At 46.1% G+C, this 7,830-nt stretch overlaps 1 protein-coding gene across 3 annotated transcripts in view; it reads right to left on the reverse strand.

Annotated features, from left to right (window-relative positions):
• The window catches only part of LOC142488332 (uncharacterized), a 59,824-nt gene extending 53,292 nt beyond the window's left edge, over positions 1 to 6,532 (reverse strand). Inside the window, exons 1-3 of one of the 3 annotated variants that reach the window (XM_075588710.1) lie at positions 6,397 to 6,532; positions 2,386 to 2,496; positions 2,072 to 2,199 (exon numbers count right to left, since the gene is read on the reverse strand). The gene's annotated coding sequence lies outside the window, so the exon portion shown is untranslated. Of the gene's footprint in view, positions 1 to 2,071; positions 2,200 to 2,385; positions 2,497 to 6,100 lie in introns of all 3 variants that reach the window. The other 2 variants (XM_075588709.1, XM_075588711.1) reach the window with 2 other exon arrangements.
• Positions 6,533 to 7,830: the final 1,298 nt, after the last annotated feature.

Here is a 7,830-nt window from a genome sequence, read left to right on the forward strand (position 1 = left end):
TGTCTCACATTTTAATGTGGACTGTAACTGTTACATACGCCTATAACTTATTATCATTAACTGCAATCTCTTGATGTTTAATGTTTAACCCTGTTTCCTAATGTAAAGTCTTTATATATAATATACAACCCTGTTCACCTAATGTACCCATGTCTTGGAAACCATGTATCAGTCATCATAACTCTGTGTCAAGGACATACTTGAAAACGAGTGGTAACTCTCAATGTATTACTTCCTGGTAAAACATTTTATAAATAAACAGTGAGATCTTTATATGATGTATATATTGTGACAGAGACACTGTCTTCGTGGACTAGAGAGCTGGTGGAGTGTGTAGGTTCCAGTGTGCAGGAGGTTACATTCCCCTGTGGGAGCTTGCTGCACCTGGAACTAATTAAGCCAGCACTACTAAATGAAGGTTTAAAAGGCAGGAAATGCCCTGCACAGATGAGCCAGTTTTCCCCCAGGAAGGTAGAGAGGCTTCTCCCAACCAGGGGGGACCATGGTTGTTCTGGACCCTTGGACTGCAGGAAACAGGCCTGTGGGGTTCAGCTGGGACTCCCCCCCAAGGATAAAGATTGCTACGGGCTGGACACAGCCTTATCCCCGGAACCGGCGTTTTAGGCTTGCTGAAGGAGCTACATGGAGACCCAGGGAGAGAATCCCCTTCAACGCCAGATAAGAACTTTATAACTTTCTTTTGCATAAAGACTGTTATATTTCTTGTTGGACTGTTGTATTGCAGCATATGTTTTGGGTTGGTAGCCAGCTTACCTGGTGGCCCAGTTAGAAAGGGCCAGAGTGTTTAGTTAGTTTCCCTAAAGGGAATAGGATTTCATTTTATTGTTACTTTTGCCTTAAAGGGACGGTGTACTCCTTCTTTAGCGATATTTCTGGATTAATAAAACCACTATAGTTAAGCCTAACACCTGTCTTACTGACCCTGCCGCGAGGGCGCCTGCCACAGTATGTATGTATATTTTTATAGCACCATTTATGTACATAGCGCATCACAGCAGTAATACATGTGACATAATAAAACACGTAAGAAGAATAAGCGCTTCAGACATTACAGTAACAATAGGAAAGGGGGTCCCTGCCCCAAAGAGGTTACAATCTGAGGGGTAAGTAGGGAGAGCTTCCACAGGCAGTAGGAAGGTGTTATGGTAAGTGCGTCTGCCCTTTGGAGCAGCAGTCCATAATAAATGGGTAAGTGCAAATAATGACAAGCGCAAACTAATTTTACCAATACATATTTTACCAATATACAGTATAAGGGACCAAATAATTGAAGATCCTAATTAATATAAATAGTGAAATATACACACATACAATGTAAAGTGACCGAATATATATATATATATATATATATATACATATATATATATATATATATATATATATATATATGTATATGTATATGTATATGTATATGTATATGTATATGTATATGTATATGTATATGTATATGTATATATATATATATATATATATATATATATACGCCTATATAAATATAGATATATATATACATATCCAGTGTTCGACAAACCTATACATTTGCTCGCCCCGGGCGAGTGGATTTAACCCCCGGGCGAGTAAATATTGGCCCAAGCAGCACACGTTTGGTACTAGGTGGCGAGTAGATTTTTTTGTGTGGCGAGTAGATTTTTTGGTGATTTGTCAACCACTGTATATATCTATATATATATATATATATATATATATAACAATATTAAAAACCTCTAGTGAAACTGCAGCTCTGAGAAAATGTTTTTAAACAACACAGAAATACAGCAGGAAAACAAAGAGCAAGATCACCAGAGTGTGTGTAATAAATACAAAAATAAAATAAAAAACACAATAACCGTGACAAAAGAGGTAGATGTGAAGTGAAAAGAGGGTGAATCTCACACTCACATGTTTAAGGAGCAAGGTAAATCAATGGGGATTATACTGCAGATATGGTGCTGCAAGCAACCAATGTATGGGAAAAAGAAAAAGCAAAAATAGTGCAATAAAATAAAAAGGAAAAAGGAAGGAAGGAAGGAGGGGGAAGTAAAGCACTTACACAGACAGACGCAGGTAGAACTGGGTGGAGATGCAGGGGAACGCTGGTTCTTCTTAGTGTCCTCTCTCTCCGTCAGCCCAGCTGCTTGTCGCAGGCCGCGTGGAGAAGGCTTGACTGATTTCCAGAGCCTGATATAACAATGCGGACATGGAAACAGGATGAGGGGGTGAATGTAGCGGGGGAAGGGATCAGAATATCGGAGCGCTCACTGTGAGGTGAGTCACCCAACAAACCACCAACCCCGATATCCCGCAACCCCCACTAAACCTGTGTCACACAGAGACCAGGAGTCTCGGCACTACGCGAGTACTCACTATGAAGATGCCGTCAGAAGTGGAGCAGCCGTGGATCCGTCCCTTGAGCAAGAGTGTTCCAGCCAAGGTATGTAGGAGGATATAAATGCAGAGGAGGCGGTGCACTGATATCTAGATAGTAATGGAGTTACAAACGCAATTGAATGAAAAAAGCGGAGTTTAAAAAACGAGTACGGATGTAAACGTCTAATCGCAACTCTGACAAAGTTCCCACTAGAAACGAAACGCGTTTAAGAGTCAGGGCTCTTCTGCATTTATCCAAAAAATAGCAGACATCTTGCATAAATTCTACGCAGACCTATATAATCATCCAAACAATAACCTGGATCAGCAGGAAGGATTCTGAGAGATGTGAGACTCCCTCAGCTTTCAAGACAACTCCAAAAATATTCCAAACATTCCCTTCACCACAGGAGAATCTCTAGAGCGATTAAACAGCTTAAATCACTTAGAACTTCGAGATCTGATGGTTAATCGGCCGAATATTTTAAACATATGACTGTAGAAATAACATCTGGTAGATGTATATAATCAAATAATGTCACTATGAGAAATCCCAGTAGGTTTTCGTTCCTCTAAGACCAGGTGTGTGTGATAAAGTGCATAGATTAGGAGCAGGGGTGTGCAAAATTTTGAAGCTGTGCCCCCCTGCCTGCTCTCCCCTTACCTCTTTTGCCAGCGTCATTTGACGCTGCGTTGCCATGGCGATGCGTCACACCAAGCTTCCAAACCCCGGTAAGTGAAGTTGCAAGGGCCTCACGCGATCCCCCGGCATTTCATTTAAATGCTTTGGGGACGAGCGCTTGACCTCTGCAACAACCGCGCCCTCCAGAAAAATCTCCCACCCTCCATTTTGCGCACCCCTGGATTAGGGCAGGAGTGCGCAAACTGTGGGGCAGCGCTTACAGAGGCCCCGCGCTCTTCCTGAAAACTTAATTAAATGCTGAGGGGAACGGCGAAGGCCTCTGTAACTTCCCTTACCTTGGCTCAGACGGCTTCTGGCAATGCATCACCATGGCAACGTGGCGTCAACTGGCGCCCTGGGGTCATGTAACATAAGAACCTCGGAGGTGATGAGGGGGGACGCTAGCGGGGGGGGGGGGGGGAGGAGCGCCGGCATGGGGGTGCAGGGGAAAACGTTTACGCACCCTTGGATTAGGGGACTTTCATAGGCCTTTATTGCAAGTACCTCCATTCAGCACAAGTAGAGGGACTGCAGTGGGGCCTATTTTTATGTGCAATGTGTTGAATTGTCTGTGTATGTATTATATGTGTGTCCAGCCATTAGGGCTCCAATGGGTTAACTCATTAGTACACGGTGATGTCTCCTCTGTAGGATCTGGCTAAGTTTGCCTAGACTGAAGCCGTGTGTTTTGATCCTGAGAGTCACCCTGAATAGGCAGTACTGTGATTTTATACAATACAGGCATACCCCGCATTAACGTACGCAATGGGACCGGAGCATGTATGTAAAGTGAAAATGTACTTAAAGTGAAGCACTACCTTTTTTCCACTTATTGATGCATGTACTGTACTGCAATCATCATATACATGCATAACTGATGTAAATAACGCATTTGTATCAGGCTCTATGGTCTCCCCGCTTGTGCACAGCTTCGGTGCAGGTAGGGAGTTCAACTTTGCTGTTCAGGACGTGCTGACAGGCGCATGCGTGAGCTGCCATTTGACTATTGGCCGATATGTTCTTACTCGCGAGTGTACTTAAAGTGAGTGTCCTTAAAGCAGGGTATGCCTGTACAGAAACAGACTGTCAAAACAAGGTAAGAAAAATGCACAAATGCGCACCAGGGTTTAGTTAATGGCAATTTATTAAAAATACACAGATACTGAGGGGATCCAACCCCACCTCAGCTAAAAATGCTTTACAGCTTAGACACAGTGACCATGTAATGTGACCTCTAATACTATCTAAACCCTAAACAGTACAACATACAAAACACAGTAAAAATACACTGAGGCAGAAACACGCGCAGGATGACCTGTCGTGACCTCTACGCGTTTCGCACAACGTGCTTCGTCAGGAGCCCTCCTGACGAAGCACGTTGTGCGAAACGCGTAGAGGTCACGACAGGTCATCCTGCGCGTGTTTCCTGACAAGCTGAGACAGAGCCTGCGAGAGGCACAAGCGGTGTGTTCCATCTTCACGGTGCCGAGATCCGGATCTTCCTGCGGACACCATGAACCCGCATTTCTGCCTCAGTGTAAGTGTCCGTCTCCCCTTGCCAGCTGTTTGATAATCTATGGCGGTTTCACTTTAAATCGTTAGATGGATTTCCATATTTGTTTTATTGATCATATGTATTTTTACTGTGTTTTGTATGTTGTACTGTTTAGGGTTGAGATAGTATCAGAGGTCACATTATATGGTGACTATGTCTAAGCTGTATAGCATTTTTAGCTGAGGTGGGGTTGGATCCCCTCAGTATCTGTGTATTTTTAATAAATTACCATTAACTAATCCCTGGTGCGCATTTGTGCATTTTTCTTACCTTGTTTTTCAGGGTGCCCTCCCCCCTCTTGTAGGGGGGATCACCTTGAATAGGAGCCCTTGGGGAGACGCTCCATGCGCGTGCTGCAAAGGGATCATCCATACTTTACAGCTACAGCACGAGCGCTGAATATCCTTCTTTTTCCGCTTTCAAGACTGTCAAAACATTACATATTTACATCGGGAGGGGAAAAAAATACAAATAAAACAATAGAACACAAATTCAGTGCAATTATTTCAAATATTTACATTTCTCCGCAGTTTTTCCCACTGTTTCTGTTCTATTCTGCTTTCTTCCCTCTGTTTCTGCCCTCTGATCTGAGTAACCATCCCTTGAAATGTTTCCTCCTCAGAAAGTTCCTTTTTATTTACTGACACAAGAACTCTTGATATCCAAAGGTGATACAAAATGGTGGCATTGATCACTCTCAGGGTGCTGGTGTTAACAATAGGCAGTACTGTGCCCCAGGACTGGCTGACCGGGGGAACCCCTGTGCTTGTTATCCAATTCTTACATACTGTGCAGAGTGGGGGCTGGTGGCAGATACAACAGATCTCTTCAAAAAAAGAAGTTGGGCATTTTTAGGAAGGAAAGGTGTACAGGGATATACCAAATAAGCAAATATGGGAAGGATGTTGATCCAGGGAGAAATCTTCATTTATCTAGTCAGGAAGTCATTTATTTTTCATCTTATGAGACATCATTGGATGATGTGTCACTGGGGTTTTGTGTTTGCTTTCCTCTGGATCAAAATACTGTAAATACAAATATAGGATAAGTAACTGTCGCCTAAATTTAGCACAAGTTGAATTTGATGGACATTTGTATTTTTTCATCCTGATCTACTATGTAACTACGTACAGTCATTTTGCCTCTCACCGGGGTCTGAATCCTGAGCAAGCAGCAGTACCGACACCATGTAAACAATAACACTGAGTTTGAATCGGGGGAACCTGGTTCAATTCCTGGTGTCAGCTCCTTGTGACCTTGTGCAAGTCACTTTATCTCACTGTGCCTCAGGCACCAAAAACATAGATTGTAAGCTTATCTGAACAGGGACTGTGTCTGTAATAATACTATGTGCTAATGAGGGAAAAAAGTGCTATATTACAATACAGATTATTATTATTATTATTATATACATACAAATAAAGAAAACCTAAAATAGGGATTAAGCAGATATATTAATATATTCTCATGATTACCTTGTTGCTGCTTGTGAGTGTGTCCTGCCGGCCTGTGATTACTCCCTGTATTCCTCCCTCACTGGTCCCAGTCCCCTGCTGCCCAGTACATTAGTGGCTATTTGCCCAGAGTGCAGGTCTCAGGAGGCCGGGATGTGAGCAGCTAATGAATGTCTGAAGCTTCCTATTGTGCAGGAGAAGAGGACAGTCCCACTACCCTTATGGGGGTTACTGCCCCGTTTATCCTCTGCCCCTCCTTTATCAGCCCCTCAGCAGCTGCTCATTTCCCCTGCATGATAACACAGCCCTGTCTGTACCTGGGGAGGGGACGCCTCATATTTACTGGGATCTCACTTCCAAACCGGAGGACAGAGCAGTTATTCCCTGCAAGCTGTGATCTGTGTGCTCACACCTCCCCCTGCTAGCTGTGTCCTCCCCTCCCTCCTGTGTTCCCTCCCCCTGCTAGCTGTGATCTCTGTGCTCACACCTCCCCCTGCTATCTGTGCCCCCCCCCCCCCTCATGTGTCCCCTCCCCTCCCTCCTGTGTTCCCTCGCCCTGCTAGCTGTGTCCCCCCCCTCCTGTGTCCCCTCCCCCTGCTAGCTGTGTCCTCCCCTCCCTCCTGTGTGTCCCCCTGCTAGCTGTGTCCTCCCCTCCCTCCTGTGTCCCCCTGCTAGCTGTGTCCTCCCCTCCCTCCTGTGTGTCCCCCTGCTAGCTGTGTCCTCCCCTCCCTCCTGTGTGTCCCCCTGCTACCTGTGTCCTCCCCTCCCTCCTGTGTCCCCCTGCTAGCTGTGTCCTCCCCTCCCTTATGTGTGTCCCCCTGCTAGCTGTGTCCTCCCCTCCCTCCTGTGTCCTCTCCCTCCCTCCTGTGTCCTCTCCCCCTCCCTCCTGTGTCCTCTCCCCCTGCTAGCTGTGTCCTCCCCCCCTGCTAGCTGTGTCCTCCCCTCCCTCCTGTGTCCCCTCCCCCTGCTAGCTGTGTCCTCCCATCCCTCCTGTGTCCCCTCCCCCTGCTAGCTGTGTCCTCCCCTCCCTCCTGTGTCCCCTCCCCCTGCTAGCTGTGTCCTCCCATCCCTCCTGTGTCCCTCCCCTCCTCCCCTGCTAGCTGTGTCCTCCCCTCCCTCCTGTGCCCCCCCCCCCTGCTAGCTGTGTCCTCCCCTCCCTCCTGTGCCCCCCCCCCCCCCTGCTTGCTGTGATGTTCTGCCTGTGCTCACACCTCCCCTGCTTGTTCTGTGCAGACACAATTTGCATTTACACAGACAGGAGCTGATACACAGATCAGTGTTTAACCTTTTTTTGGTTAAGGAACCCTATAATTATATTATGAAATTCTGAGGGACCCCAACCCTCTCTAATTAGGGTGACCAGATTTACAAAAGTAAAAACCGGGACACATTATTTTTTTTTTTAAATAAAACATGACATCACCAACTGCACCCCTTCTCCTTTGTGTTTCTCCACCCCTCTCTGTCCCCCCTTCTCTCACACACACATCCCAAATTCTCTACCCCATCCCTCCATTCTCGCTCCCCTGTTCTCTCTCCCCCTATCCCTCCATTCTCTCAGTCCCCACCCCTCCATTCTCTCCCCACCCCATGCCTCCATTCTCTTTCTCCCCCCCCCCCATGCCTCCATTCTCTTCACCCCACCCCATGCCTCCATTCTCTTACGACCCCCCATGCCTCCATTCTCTTCCCCCCATGCCTCCATTCTCTTTCCCCCCCCCATGCCTCCATTCTCTTTCCCCCCCCATGCC

Source organism: Ascaphus truei, chromosome 2 (genome assembly GCF_040206685.1).
Source record: "Ascaphus truei isolate aAscTru1 chromosome 2, aAscTru1.hap1, whole genome shotgun sequence".
In the NCBI taxonomy this organism is placed as follows: Eukaryota; Metazoa; Chordata; class Amphibia; order Anura; family Ascaphidae; genus Ascaphus; species Ascaphus truei.